Source organism: Triticum aestivum, chromosome 2B, assembly GCF_018294505.1.
Source record: "Triticum aestivum cultivar Chinese Spring chromosome 2B, IWGSC CS RefSeq v2.1, whole genome shotgun sequence".
In the NCBI taxonomy this organism is placed as follows: Eukaryota; Viridiplantae; Streptophyta; class Magnoliopsida; order Poales; family Poaceae; genus Triticum; species Triticum aestivum.
The window spans coordinates 180,582,291-180,598,935 of NC_057798.1; positions in this window are offsets into that span (position 1 = coordinate 180,582,291).

The following is a 16,645-nucleotide window of genomic DNA, read 5'->3' on the forward strand; positions in this document are numbered from 1 at the left end:
ACTGAAATTTATTATGAGGGAGGAGCATATGCTTGTAGGAATTGCAATAATATCAAGTTTCCTCCCTATGTGCTTAAATCTTGAAGCTATGCTTGTTTTGCCTTCCTATACTAGTTGAATATTGTTCGCATAAGTTGTTTTCTCACAAAATCACTATGCATAGGAAGTGGGTTAGACTTAAATGTTCTAGTCATATGCTTCATGATGCTCCCGTTATGTTTCAATTCTTATCTTTTATGTGAGCATCATTGTCATCATCATGCCTAGCTAGAAAAGGCATTAAAGAAAAGCGCTTGTTGGTAGACAACCCAATATTTACCTTTACTGTTTTTGTGTGTCCACATGATTATGCTACTGTAATAATCATGTTTTATAGCTTTTATTTCAATAAAGTGCCAAGTAAGACCTTTAGGATAGCCTACAGTGATAGTTGTGTTGATCCTGCTGAAAATCAGAAACTTTTGCACCCAGTAAATTAGTTTTGATAATTCACATAAACATGCTTCTGATCTGATTCTTTTTTCCCTGGATTTGTAAACAAATTTCTTAGGACTTACTAATTTGGTATGATTTATGAAGTTCCATAAGTATACGTTTGATACAGATTACTACAGACTGCTCTGTTTTTGACAGATTTTGTTTTCTATGTGTTGTTTGCTTATTTTGATGAATCTATGAGTAGTATCGGAGGGTATGAACCATAGAGAAGTTGGAATACATTAGATATTACACCAATATGAATTTAGAATGAGTTCATAACAGTACCTAAGTGGTGGTTTTATTTTCTTATACTAACGGAGCTTACGAGTTTTCTGTTGAGTTTTGTGTTGTGAAGTTTTCAAGTTTTGGGTAAAGATTCGATGGACTATGGAATAGGGAGTGGCAAGAGCCTAAGATTGGGGATGACCAAGGCACCCCAAGGTAATATTCAAGGACAACCAAGAGCCTAAGCTTGGGGATGCCCCGGAAGGCATCCCCTCTTTCGTCTTCGTCTATCGGTAACTTTACTTAGAGCTATATTTTTATTCACCACATGATATGTGTTTTGCTTGGAGCATAATTTTATTTTGTTTGTATTTGCTTGCTGTTATTTAGAATAATGTTTTGCATCTTTATTTTCAATAAAAATTTCAAGGATAGCCTTTACCATGCTTATTTTGCAAGTATACATATTGCTGTTTGAAAACAGAAAGTTTACCGCTGTTGCAAAAATTCCCTAGAAAAGTCAGATAATGATATAATGTTGAAACTTTTTGCATAATGAGATCTGATAAATATTCTACAGTAAGGTATTTTTCTCATAATTTTTGGAGTTAGGGAAGTATTATGAAGCTTGCATTCTTTACAGACTATACTGTTTTGGCAGATTGCTGTTATGGTTGCATTGTTTGTATATGTTTGCTTGTTTAATGATTCTATTTGAGGATAGGAGTGTTAAATATGCAGAGGCATTTAGTATGCCATGTTGAATAAATAATTTTAGCGATTTGTTACAGTAGAAAATGATAAGGTTTTGCATTGGTTTATACTAACCTATCTCACGAGTTCTTGTTGAGTTTGGTGTGGATGAAGCTTTTGATAAAAAGAGAAACCATGATATGAGAGGAATTAAGGAGACACAAAAGTTCAAGATTGGGGATGCCCAAGGCACCCCAAGATAATATTTCAAGAAGTCTCAAGCATCTAAGCTTGGGGATGCCCCGGTAGGCATCCCACCTTTCTTCTTCAACAACTATCGGTTAGTATCGGTTGAGCCTAAGTTTTTGCTTCTTCACATGGGTTGTGCTATCCTTGCAATGTCATTTTATTTTGTTTTGCTTGTTGTTTGAATACAATACCAAGATCTGAAATTCTTAAATGAGAGAGAGTCTTCACATAGTTACATAATTATTTAGCTACTCATTGATCTTCACTTATATCTTTCTGGAGTAGTTTGTCACTTACTCGTGTGCTTCACTTATATCCTATGAGTAAATGGTTGAATGAGTTGAATGTCATAAATCTGAAATTATATATGTTTCATTTGTTTATCCCATGGGGAGTAATGACTTCACATCTAAGAAGTAGAGGTTGTAAATTTATTGAAGGTTAGCAAGCATTGTATTGGTCATTTGAACAATTCATGAAAGAATATTGAAGGAAGAGAGATTTCACATATAAATATACTATCTTAGACATCTTCTATGATTGTGAGCACTCATTAATTATGACATGCTAAAGAGTTGATGTTGGACAAGCAAGACAACGTAATGGGCTATGTTTTCTCACATCTCAGTTAAAGTATATTGTCATGGATCATTCAAACATGTCGAGCTTGCCTTTCCCCCCCATGCTAGCCAAATTCCTTGCACCAAGTAGAGATACTACTTGTGCTTCCAAATATCCTTAAACCCAGCTTTTTCCATGAGTGTCCAGCATACCTACCTATATGCGGTATTTACCTGCCACTCCAAGTAAATTTGCATGTGCCAAACTCTAAACCTTCAAACAATAATCTGTTTTGTATGCCCGAATCGCTCATGTAGCAACTAGGGGCTGTCGGTATCTTCCATGCTAGGTGGGTTATTCTCAAGATGAGTGGACTCCGCTCATCATTCATGAGAAAAATGGCTGGTAACCGGGATGCCCAGTCCCATGATCAAAAGATCAAAATCAAATCAAAAATAATTGCAAACAAAACTCCCCCAGGTTTGATGTTAGTTGGAGGCACCCGTTGTTTCGGGCAAGCCACGGATTGATGATTGTTGGTGGAGGGGGAGTAAAAACTTTTACCATTCTATTTGGGAACCGCCTATAATGTATGTAGTATGGAAGATATTGGGAACTCTTGGTTGTTATGTTGACAATGAGATCATACCTCTCAAAATTATTTATCTGTATTTCAAAATTGAGCTCTGGCACCTCTGCAAATCCCTGCTTACCTCTGTGAAGGGCCTATCTTTTACTTTTATGCAAGTGTCAAGGTGATCTTCACCTTTCCCTTTTTCATTTTATCCTTTGGCAAGCACCTCATGTTGGAAAGATCCTGATATATATATCCAATTGGATGTAAGTTAGCATGAACTATTATTGTTGACATCACCCAAAGGTGATTACGTTGGGAGGCAACACTATAAGACCCTATCTTTCTCAGTGTCCGATTGAAACTCCATAACCATAAGTATTGGGTGAGTGTGAGCAATTGTAGAAGACTATATGATAGTTGAGTATGTGGAGTTTGCTAAATCAAAGCTCTGACATAGACCCTTCCTGAAAATAAGATGAATTGTAATTGTTTGATAACTAAGAATGAAGTTTGCTAGTTTTCAAGAAAGTTTATGGTCTATGCTTTAACATGTGAATAGCTTGTTACTTGATCTTGAAAAGTTTTATGAGATGAACTACTCTTATGACATATAATCATGCTAGAAAAGGTGATTGAAATTATCATTTGTCAAACTTGTGCACCTTCTAGCATTCACACTTCGTAAATTATTTCTTTTATCATTTACCTACTCGAGGATGAGCAGGGATTAAGCTTGGGGATGCCGATACGTCTCCAACGTATCTATAATTTATGAAGCATTCATGCTATTTTATTATCTGTTTTGAATGATTACAGGCTTTATTATACACTTTTATATTACTTTTGGGACTAACCTATTAACCGGAGGCCTAGCCCATATTGTTGTTTTATTGCCTATTTCAGTGTTTCGAAGAAAAGGAATATCAAACGGAGTCCAAACGGAATGAAACATTCGGGAGCATGATTTTTGGAACGAATATGATCCGGGAGACTTGGAGCACAAGCCAGGGAAGCTTCGAGGAGGCGAGGAGATATGAGGGCGTGCCCCCATGTCTCATGGGCCCCTCGTGGCTCCCCCGACCGACTTCTTTCGCCTATATATTCCCATATACCCTAAAACCATCGAATACGAAGATAGATCGGGAGTTCCGCCGCCGCAAGCCTCTGTAGCCACCAAAAACCTCTCGGGAGCCCGTTCCGGCACCCTGCCGGAGGGGGGATCCCTCACCGGTGGCCATCTTCATCATCTCGACACTCTCCATGACAAGGAGGGAGTAGTTCACCCTCGGGGCTAAGGGTATGTACCAGTAGCTATGTGTTTGATCTCTCTCTCTCTCTCTCTCTCTCTCTCTCTCTCTCTCTCTCTCTCTCTCTCTCTCTCTCTCTCTCGTGTTATCTCTATGGCACGATCTTGATGTATCGCGAGCTTTGCTATTATAGTTGGATCTTATGATGTTTCTCCCCCTCTACTCTCTTGTGATGAATTGAGTTTTCCCTTTGAAGTTATCTTGTTGGATTGAGTCTTTAAGGATTTGAGAACACTTGATGTATGTCTTGCCGTGCTTATCTGTGGTGACAATGGGATATCACGTGATCCACTTGATGTATGTTTTGGTGATCAACTTGCGGGTTCTTCCCATGAACCTATGCATAGGGGTTGGCACACATTTTCGTCTTAATTCTCCGGTAGAAACTTTGGGGCACTCTTTGAAGTACTTTGTGTTGGTTGAATAGATGAATCTGAGATCGTGTGATGCATATCATATAATCATGCCCACGGATACTTGAGGTGACAATGGAGTATCTAGGTGACATTAGGGTTTTGGTTGATTTGTGTCTTAAGGTGTTATTCTAGTATGAACTCTATGATAGATTGAATGGAAAGAATAGCTTCATGTTATTTTACTACGGACTTGAATAGATAGAACAGAAAGGATAACTTTGAGGTGGTTTCGTACCCTATCATAATTTTTCGTTTGTTCTCCGCTATTAGTGGCTTTGGAGTGACTCTTTGTTGCATGTTGAGGGATGTTATATGATATATCTATGTTATTATTGTTGAGATAACTTGCACTACTGAAATTATGAGCCCTATGCCTTGTTTCCTATCATTGCAATACCGTTTACGCTCACTTTTATCATTAGTTACCTTGATGTTTTTATATTTTCAGATTACAAAAACCCATATCTACCATCCATATTGCACTTGTATCACCATCTCTTCGTCGAACTGGTGCACCTATACAATTTACCACTGTATTGGGTGTGTTGGGGACACAAGAGACTCTTTGTTATTTTGTTGCAGGGTTGTTTGAGAGAGATCATCTTCATCCTACGCCTCCCACGGATAAGGATGGCAATTTTATCCATGGACATGGATATGCATGGATATCCGACCCGAATGGATAGGGTTTGGATACGCTTTTGTGTCCATGGGCGGCGCCCCAACCCGACCCGATTGTTCATGGGTAGGGCATGGATATAATCTTGTACCCATGGATATACCCAAACCCGACCCGATAGAATGACTTAATGGGGAAAAATCTGCTACCCCTGTCCCATGTTCACATCTCCCATGGCAATTTTACACTTTTTTATCTAAAACATGCATAAGAAATTACATCATAACTTTTATAAGTTGACAGTCAATCCCCTCCGAAACATACTCCAACACCCCTTCCCTTATTTTTATCTCCTTCTTAAATGACTCGTCATTCTCATCTGTTAGAAAAATACTAAATGATCTTTGGTTGTTATTGGATGTTGATTTACCATATATGAAGCCTAGCCTTCCATGAGGTGAAGAATGGAAGAGTTTATTTTAATATTGTGTTAAGTCCTATTTATATGTCCCGAGAGGACCCAATGGATATCCAGTGGATATGGATATCCATCGGATTTGGACATGGACATAATTTTTAACCCATGGATTTTTTCATGGGCGGGAAAAGACTGTCTTCATGGATATGGATATGGATTTAATATTGTTCAACCCGATCCAAACCCGACCCATTGCCATCCTTACCCATGGATTGATAAACCTTAGGTCATCCACTTGAGGGAAATTTGCTACTGTCCTACAAACCTCTGCACTTGGAGGCCCAACAACGTCTACAAGAAGAAGGTTGTGTAGTAGACATTAGGGCCTCTCACACAACCTTCTCTTCCACCGCAATGGGACTTATCCCCCGATGCACCCGTCTACCGTCGCAGATCTGCTTCAACGCCACCGACAGCCATCGCACCCCCGATGCCTACACGGCGCCGCAAGAGAGGTGGTACTTCATATCTCCTCAACTTTTTGATCTCAACTAGAAAATAGATCTTAACTTGGTTACTCTACTTTTTTTAAACTCTTAGAATTTAGTTCTTAGTTCGAAGCAAACAATGGATGCTAAATATCATTTCTCCGGTTTGCAGCTTCAAATCTGCCATGGCACAGCCATAATACGGTTTAATTGATCATGCTTAGGGTTTAATTGGTCATGTTGGTTCCGTGGTGGTTTATTTAATAGAAACCGGAGGGGAAACTCTCTTTTGCTAAAAAATATATGCTTAGAGTTCCCCCCTTTTATGATCACTATACAATCAGAATATGTGCTTCGTGTCATAATAACACTGCTCCACCCATCAAGCTAAACAAGCTTAGTTGTTCAAATACGAATCTAATATTATTAAAACAGAGTTGTTTAATTGGTCAGCTAAATGTTCCTAAATTAGTTTCAAAAATGCATGTTTGTCGCTCGGGTGTGTATCTCTACAGGGTGCCACGGTGGGCCGGCCCACCCTGGGATTTTGGGTCGTCCCAGGCCCCGGTTCCCCTTTGTTCTGCTGCACGCTTTTGATCTCTAATCGCCCCCAGCCACTTGCCTCGCCGGCGACTTGCCGTCCCCGGACAGCATGACTCTAGGAGGAGACGGCGGACTAACAGGAGGCCAGGAGACGCTCACCCAACAGCGTCACCGCTGCCCGGGCGCGTCGTCGTGCCTACCTTCCCAGTCCGTTCAGGGCTCAGGCGTGCAGCACCAACCAAGCTAACCCGATTTATCCTGAGATACGTCCTCAACACTCAGCAGCCACTCCTCATCACCCACAAGGAAATACAACCTTCTAAAGAACAATTAGCATAATCAAATTCCTTGAAATCCGAGATAGTGGGTTCAATGCTATTTAAAGTCATGACCTCTCCAATCCCACTTTTACGAAATTAGCATCAAGATCTAAAAATTTCGAATTATTGGGACGCCTTCTAACTAAAGTTGACTCATCTCGAGTCCCATTATTATTAAGATTCATATTACAAAACAAAGATCTAATAGGGGACACATTAATAACTTTAAGATCTTCATCATTATATTCACGAAAACTAGAAGAACACGCCTTTACAAAGAATTCTTTCTTAGCACACAATCTAGCAGTTCTTTCCTTGCACTCATCAATGGAAATTCTCATTTCTTTGAGAGACTCATTAATATCATGCTTAGTAGGAGTAGATCTAAGTTTAAGAGAATCAACATCAAGCGAAAGTCTATCAATGTTCCTAGCCAAATCATCAACTTTGAGCAACTTTTCTTCAAGCAAGGCATTAAAACTGTTTTGAGAAATCATAAATTCTTTCACACTATTCTCAAAATCAAAGGGAATCTTATTAAAATTACCATAAGAATTATTGTAGGAATTTCCATAATTATTAGAGGAATTACTAGGGAACGGTCTAGGATTAAAGTTTCCTCTATAAGCATTGTTTCCAAAACTATTCCTACCAACAAAATTCACATCCATAGATTCATTATTATTCTCAATCAAAGTAGACAAAGGCATATCAGTGGGATCAATAGGAGAATTATTAGTAGAAAACAATTTCATAAGTTCATCCATCTTTCCACTCAAAACATTAATTTCTTCTATAGCATGTACTTTTTTACTAGTAGATCTTTCGGTGTGCCATTGAGAATAATTAGCCATAATATTATCAAGAAGTTTTGTAGCATCTCCTAAAGTGATTTTCACAAACATGGCTCCCGCGGCCGAATCTAAAAGATTTCTAGAAGCAAAGTTCAAACCGGCATAATTTTTTTGTATGATCATCCATAAATTCAAACCATGAGTAGGGCAATTGTGAATCATCAATTTCATTCTTTCACAAGATTGGGCAACATGCTCATGATCAAGTTGTTTAAAATTCATAATATCGTTCCTAAGAGTGATAATCTTAGCGAGAGGAAAATACTTAGAGATAAAAGCATCTTTGCACTTGTTCCAAGAATCTATGCTATTCTTAGGCAAAGACGAAAACCAAACTTTAGCACGATCTTTAAGTGAAAACGGAAATAACTTCAATTTAACAATATCATTATCCGTATCTTTTTTCTTTTGCATATCACACAAATCAACAAAGTTGTTTAGATGGGTAGCGGCATCTTCAATAGGAAGGCCGGCGAATTGATCTTTCATAACAAGATTCAGCAAAGTAGTATTGATTTCACAAGACCCAACATCATTAAGAGGAGCAATCGGAGTACTAAGGAAATCATTATTATTGGTATTGGAGAAATCACATAATTTGGTATTATCTTGCACCATGGCAACAAGTAATCCAACACACAAGCAAACAGAAAAAAGGCAAATGAAAGAGAGAGGAGATGATTGGGAAAGAGAAGGCAAATAAAACGGCAAGGGTGAAGTGGGGGAGAGGAAAACAAGAGGCAAATGGCAAATAATGTAAATGGGAGGGAGATGAGTTTGTGATGGGTACTTGGTATGTCTTGACTTGAGCTAAGACCTCCCCGGCAACGGCGCCAGAAATCCTTCTTGCTATGTCTTGAGCTTGCGTTGGTTTTCCTTGAAGAGGAAAGGGTGATGCAGCAATAGTAGCGTAAGTATTTCCCTCAGTTTTTGAGAACCAAGGTATCTATCCGGTAGGAGGCTCCTCAAAAGTCCCACGCACCTACATAAACAAACAAAGAACTCGCAATCAATGCAATAAAGGGGTTGTCAATCCCTTCACGACCACTTGTGAAAGTGAGATCTGATAGAGATAGTATGATAAGATAAATATATTTTTGGTATTTTATAATATAGATTGGAAAAAAACTCCGCCTATGTTGTCTCAACATAGCCGGTCCCAAGCCCGGGTAAAGGAGGAGGGTTGTGATAGGCTTGGCGAGCCAACGTAAAAACTCAGCCACTCTTATGGAGATGAAACCCAAAAGATTTTCGTTGGGGCGTAACCCTCTCAGCGACGCGCCACATCAGAACCTGGGTGTGGTGGAAAATGGGCAAGGGCCGGGCCGTCACCCCCCAAGGGGCGCGCCGTATCTTGATCCGGATACGGTGGCAAGTGAGCAAGGATCGGGTCGTCGCATCCTTAGTGGCGTGCTACATCGGCGCCCGGATGTAGTGGAAAATGAGCAAGGGTCTTCGCATTTGACTCAACGAGTGCGAAGGGTAAGGAAGCTAGCCGAGCCTAGGAGGATTCACTTAGGTAGCTGGAACGTAGGGTCTCTGACAGGGAAGCTTCGGGAGCTAGTTGATGCAGCAGTGAGGAGAGGTGTTGATATCCTTTGCGTCCAAGAAACCAAATGGAGAGGACAGAAGGCGAAGGAGGTGGAGGATACCGGCTTCAAGCTGTGGTACACGGGGACGGCTGCAAACAGAAATGGCGTAGGCATCTTGATCAACAAGAGCCTCAAGTATGGAGTGGTAGACGTCAGGAGACGTGGGGACCGGATTATCCTGGTCAAGCTGGTAGCTGAGGACTTGGTTCTCAATGTTATCAGCGCATATGCCCCGCAAGTAGGCCACAATGAGAACACCAAGAGGGAGTTCTGGGAAGGCTTGGAAGACATGGTTAGGAGTGTACCGATTGGTGAGAAGCTCTTCATAGGAGGAGACCTCAATGGCCACGTGGGTACATCTAACACAGGTTTTGAAGGGGCGCATGGGGGCTTTGGCTATGGCATCAGGAATCAAGAAGGAGAAGATGTCTTAAGCTTTGCTCTAGCCTACAACATGATTGTAGCTAACACCCTCTTTAGAAAGAGAGAATCACATCTGGTGACTTTTAGTAGTGGCCAACACTCTAGCCAGATTGATTTCATCCTCTCGAGAAGAGAAGATAGGCGTGCGTGCCTAGACTGTAAGGTGATACCTGGGGAGAGTGTTGTACCCCAGCATAAGCTGGTGGTTGCTGACTTCCGCTTTCGGATTCGTGTCCAGCGGGATAAGCGTGCCAAGGTCGCTAGAACGAAGTGGTGGAAGCTCAAGGGGGAGGTAGCTCAGGTGTTCAAGGAGAGGGTATTTAAGGAGGGCCCTTGGGAGGAAGGAGGGGATGCGGACAATGTGTGGATGAAGATGGCGACTTGCATTCGTAAGGTGGCCTCGGAGGAGTTTGGAGTGTCCAGGGGAAGGAGAAGCGAAGATAAGGATACCTGGTGGTGGAATGATGATGTCCAGAAGGCGCTTAAAGAGAAGAAAGATTGCTTCAGACGCCTATACCTGGATAGGAGTGCAGACAACATAGAGAAGTACAAGATGGCGAAGAAGGCCGCAAAGCGAGCTGTTGGTGAAGCAAGGGGTCGGGCATATGAGGACCTCTACCAACGGTTAGGCACGAAGGAAGGTGAAAGGGACATCTATAAGATGGCTAAGATCCGGGAGAGGAAGACGAGGGATATTGGCCAAGTCAAATGCATCAAGGACGGAGCAGGCCAACTCTTGGTGAAGGACGAAGAGATTAAGCATAGATGGCGGGAGTACTTCGACAAGCTGTTCAATGGGGAGAATGAGAGTTCTACCATTGAACTGAATGACTCCTTTGATGAGACCAGCATGCGTTTTGTGCGGCGCATCCAGGAGTCTGAGGTGAAGGAGGCTTTAAAAAGGATGAAAGGAGGCAAGGCGATGGGCCCTGATTGTATCCCCATTGAGGTGTGGAAAGGTCTCGGGGACATAGCGATAGTATGGCTAACCAAGCTTTTCAACCTCATTTTTCGGGCAAACAAGATGCCAGAAGAATGGAGACGGAGTATATTAGTACCAATCTTCAAGAACAAGGGAGATGTTCAGAGTTGTACTAATTACCGTGGAATTAAGCTGATGAGCCATACAATGAAGCTATGGGAGAGAGTCATTGAGCACCGCTTAAGAAGAATGACAAGCGTGACCAAAAATCAGTTTGGTTTCATGCCTGGGAGGTCGACCATGGAAGCCATTTTCTTGGTACGACAACTTATGGAGAGATATAGGGAGCATAAGAAGGACTTGCATATGGTGTTCATTGACTTGGAGAAGGCCTATGATAAGATACCGCGGAATGTCATGTGGTGGGCCTTGGAGAAACACAAAGTCCCAGCAAAGTACATTACCCTCATCAAGGACATGTACAATAATGTTGTGACAAGTGTTCGAACAAGTGATGTCGACACCGATGACTTCCCGATTAAGATAGGACTGCATCAGGGGTCAGCTTTGAGCCCTTATCTTTTTGCATTGGTGATGGATGAGGTCACAAGGGGTATACAAGGAGATATCCCATGGTGTATGCTCTTTGCGGATGATGTGGTGCTAGTTGACGATAGTCGGACGGGGGTAAATAGGAAGTTAGAGTTATGGAGACAAACCTTGGAATCGAAAGGGTTTAGGCTTAGTAGAACTAAAACCGAGTACATGATGTGCGGTTTCAGTACTACTAGCTGTGAGGAGGAGGAGGTTAGCCTTGATGGCCAGGTGGTACCTCGGAAGGACACCTTTCGGTATTTGGGGTCAATGTTGCAGGAGGATGGGGGTATTGATGAAGATGTGAACCATCGAATCAAAGCCGGATGGATGAAGTGGCGCCAAGCTTCTGGCATTCTCTGTGACAAGAGAGTGCCACAAAAGCTAAAAGGCAAGTTCTACAGGACGGCGGTTCGACCCACAATGTTGTATGGCGCGGAGTGTTGGCCGACTAAAAGGCGACATGTTCAACAGTTAGGTGTGGCGGAGATGCGTATGTTGAGATGGATGTGTGTCCACACGAGGAAGGATCGAGTCCGGAATGATGATATACGAGATAGAGTTGGGGTAGCACCAATTGAGGAGAAGCTTGTCCAACATCGTTTGAGATGGTTTGGGCATATTCAGCGCAGGCCTCCAGAAGCTCCAGTGCATAGCGGACGGCTAAAGCATGCGGAGAATGTCAAGAGAGGGCGGGGTCGACCGATTTTGACATGGGAGGAGTCCGTTAAGAGAGACCTGAAGGATTGGAGTATCGACAAAGAGCTAGCTATGGACAGGGGTGCGTGGAAGCTTGCTATCCATGTGCCAGAGCCATGAGTTGGTTGTGAGATCTTATGGGTTTCACCTCTAGCCTACCCCAACTTGCTTGGGACTAAAGGCTTTGTTGTTGTTGTTGTTGTTGTATAATATAGATTGGAAAAGTAAAGATGCAAATAAAAGTAGATTGAAAGCTTATATGATAAAAGATAGACCCGGGGGCCATAGGTTTCACTAGTGGCTTCTCTCAAGATAGCATAAGTATTACGGTGGGTGAGCAAATTACTATCGAGCAATTGATAGAAAAGCGAATAATTATGAGATTATCTAGGCATGATCATGTATATAGGCATCACGTCCGCGACAAGTAGACCGACTCCTGCCTGCATCTACTGCTATTACTCCACACATAGACCGCTATCCAGCATGCATCTAGAGTACTAAGTTCTTAAGAACAGAGTAACGCATTAAGAAAGATGACATGATGTAGAGGGATAAACTCATGCAATATGATATAAACCCCACCTTTTTATCCTTGATGGCAACAATACAATATGTGCCTTGCAACCCCTATTGTCACTGGGTAAGGACACCGCAAGGTTGAACCCAAAGCTAAGCACTTCTCCCGTTGCAAGAAAGATCAATCTAGTAGGCCAAACCAAACTGATAATTCGAAGAGACTTGCAAACATAACTCAATCATACATAAAAGAATTCAGAAGAGATTCAAAAATTTCTCATAGATAAACGTGATCATAAACCCACAATTCATCAGATATCGACAAACACACCGCAAAACGAGTTACATCAAATAGATCTCCACAAGAGAGGGGGAGAACATGGTATTGAGATCCAAAAAGAGAGAAGAAGCCATCTAGCTAATAACTATGGACCCGAAGGTCTGTGGTAAACTACTCACAACTCATTGGAGGGGCTATGGTGTTGATGTAGAAGCCCTCCGTGGTCGATTCCCCCTCCGGCGGAACACCGGCGAAGGCTCCAAGATGGGATCTCGCGGATACAGAAGGTTACGGCGGTGGAAATTGTTTTTCGTTGGCTCCCTGGATGTTTTCGGGGTACGTGGGTATATATAGGAGGAAGAAGTAGGTCGGTGGCCGCCCGAGGGGCCCATGAGATAGGGGGGTGCACCCTGTAGGGGTGGGCGCGCCCTCCACCCTCGTGGCCGCCTCGGCTACTTCTTGCCTTGCACTCCAAGTCCTCTGGATCACGTTCGTTCCAAAAATCACGCTCCCGAAGGTTTCATTCCATTTGGACTCCGTTTGATATTCTTTTCTTCGAAATACTGAAATAGGCAAAAAAAAACAGCAATACGGGCTAGGCCTCCGGTTAGTAGGTTAGTCCCAAAAATGATATAAATGTGTAAAATAAAGCCCATAAACATCCAAAAGGGGTAATATAATAGCATGGAACAATCAAAAATTATAGATATGTTGGATACGTATCAAGCATCCCCAAGCTTAATTCCTGCTCGTCCTCAAGTAGGTAAATGATAAAAACAGAATTTTTGATGTGAAATGCTACCTAGCATAGTTCTCAATGTAATTTTCTTTATTGTGGCATGAATGTTCAGATCCAAATGATTCAAAATAAAAGTTCATATTGACAAAAGAAATAGTAATACTTCAAGCATACTAATAAAAGCATTCATGTCTTCTCAAAATAACATGGCTAAAGAAAGTTCATCCCTACAAAATTATATAGCTAGGCTATGCTTCATTTTTGTCACACAAAAATGTTCCCAAATTCTACACCCCCGATGACAAGCCAAGCAATTGTTTTGTACTTAAATAATCTCAAACTTTTTCAACTTTCACGCAATACATGAGCGTGAGCCATGGATATAGCACTATGGGTGGAATAGAATATGATGACGGGGATTGTGTGGAGAAGACAAAAAAGGAGAAAGTCTCACATTGACGAGGGTAATTAACGGGCTATGGAGATGCCCATCAATTGATGTCAACATGAGGAGTAGGGATTGCCATGCAACGGGTGCACTAGAGCTATAAATGAATGAAAGCTCAACAAAAGATACTAAGTGGGTGTGCATCCAACTTGCTTGCTCACGAAGACCTAGGGCATTTGAGGAAGCCCATCGTAGGAATATACAAGCCAAGTTCTATAATGAAAAATTCCCACTAGTATATGGAAGTGACAACATATGAGACTCTCTATATGAAAAACATGGTGCTAGTTTGAAGCACAATATATGAGACTCGCTATATGAAGGACATGGTGCTACTTTGAAGGACAAGTGTGGAAAAAGAGATAGTAACATTGTCCCCTTTTTATTTATTTTCTTTTTTTCTTTTCTTCTTTTTTCTTTTTTTTCTTTTTATCCTTTTTTCTTCTTTTTTTCCTTTGGCCTTTTTTTTCTTTTGGCATTTCTTTTTTTTCTTCGGGGACAATGCTCTAATAATGATGATCATCACACTTTAATTGATTTACAACACATGAATTACAACTCGAAACTAGAACAAGATATGACTCGATATGAATGCCTCCGACGATGTACCGGGATGGTGCAATGAATCAAGAGTGACATGTATGAAATATTATGCAAGGTGGCTTTTCCACAAATACGATGTCAACTACATGATTATGCAAGGCAATATGACAATGATGATGCGTGTCATGATAAGCGGAACGGTGGAAAGTTGCATGGCAATATATTTCGGAATGGCTATGGAAATGCCATAATAGGTAGGTATGTGGCTGTTTTGAGGAAGATATAAGGAGGTTTATGTGTGATAAATCATATCGTATCACGGGGTTTGGATGCACCGGTGAAGTTTCCACCAACTCTCAAGGTGAGAAAGGGCAATGCACGGTACCGAAGAGGCTAGCAATGATGGAAAGGTAAAAGTGCGTATAATCCATGGACTCAACATTAGTCAAAAGAACTCATATAATTATTGCAAAAATTTAGAAGTCATCAAAAACCAAGCACTACGCGCATGCTCCTAGAGGGATAGACTGGTAGGAAAAGACCATCGCTCGTCCCCGACCGCCACTCATAAGGATGCACAATCCAAGGACACTTCATGTTTCAAATTTGTTACACAACTTTAACCATACGTGCATGCTACGGGACTTGATAACTTCAACGCAAGCATTCTTTAAATTCATAATCACCCAACTAGCATGACTTTAATATCACTACCTCCATATCTCAAAACGATTATCAAGTATCAAATCGATCATAGCATCCAATTCACTTCCTATGATAGTTTTGATTATACCTAACTTGGATGCCTACCATTCTAGGACCAATTTTGTAACCATAGCAAATACCATGATGTTCTAAGAGACTCTCAAAATAATATAAGTGAATCATGAGAGACTAACAATTTCTACACAATTAAGCCATCGGCGTGCCCTAAAAGATATAAGTGAAGCACTAGAGCAAAAACTATCTAGCTCAAAAGATATAAGTGAAGCACATAGAGTATTCTAATAAATTTGAATCAAGTGGGCTTCTCCCAAAAGGTTTGTACATCAAGGAAGATTGTGGAAAACTGAAAAGCAAATACTAATATCATACATGACGCTCCAAGCAAAACACATATCATGTGGCGAATAAAAATATAGCTCCAAGTAAAGTTACCAATGAACGAAGACGAAAGAGGGGATGCCTTCCCGGGGCATCCCCAAGCTTAGGCTTTTGGATACTATTGAATATATTGGGGTGCCATGGGCATCCCCAAGCTAAGGCTTTTGCCACTCCTTATTCCATAGTCCATCAAATCTTTACCCAAAACTTGAAAACTTCACAACACAAAACTCAACAGTAAATCTCATAAGCTCCGTCAATGAAAGAAAACAAAACCACCACATAAGGAAATGTAATGAAATCATTCTTTATTTATAGTAGTGTTAAACCTACTTTATTTCATGTTCTCTATGGTTCATACCACTTAATACTAGCCATAGATGCATCAAAATAAGCAAACAACACACGAAAAACAGAACAGTCTGTAGGAATCTGTAAGTAACACAAACTTCTGGAACTCTAAAAATCCTACCAAAATAGTAAGTCCTGGAAAATTTGTCTATTGATCTACAGAAAAAAGAATCAATGCAAAAGCACGTTTCTGTGATTTAACAAAACTAATTTCGTGCGCGCAAATTTCTGTTTTTCAGCAGAATCAAATTAACTATCACCATAGGTTATCCTGTATGTTCTACTTGGCACAAACACTAATTAAAACATAAAAACACATCTAAACAGAAGGTAGATGCAAAATTTATTACTAAACAGAAACAAAAACAAAAACATAAATAAAATTGGGTTGCCTCCCAACTAGCGCTATCGTTTAACGCCCCTAGCTAGGCATAAAAGCGAAGATAGATGTAAGTAGTGCCATCTTTGGCACTCAATTCATAAGTAGCCCGCATGATAGATTCATAAGGTAATTTGATTTTCTTTCTTGGAAAGTGCTCCATGCCTTTCCTTAATGGAAATTGGAACCTAATATTCCCTTCCTTCATATCAATAATCGCGCCAATCGTTTTAAGGAAAGGTCTACCAAGAATAATAGGGAAAGAAAGATTGCAATCTATATCAAGAACGATAAAATCTACG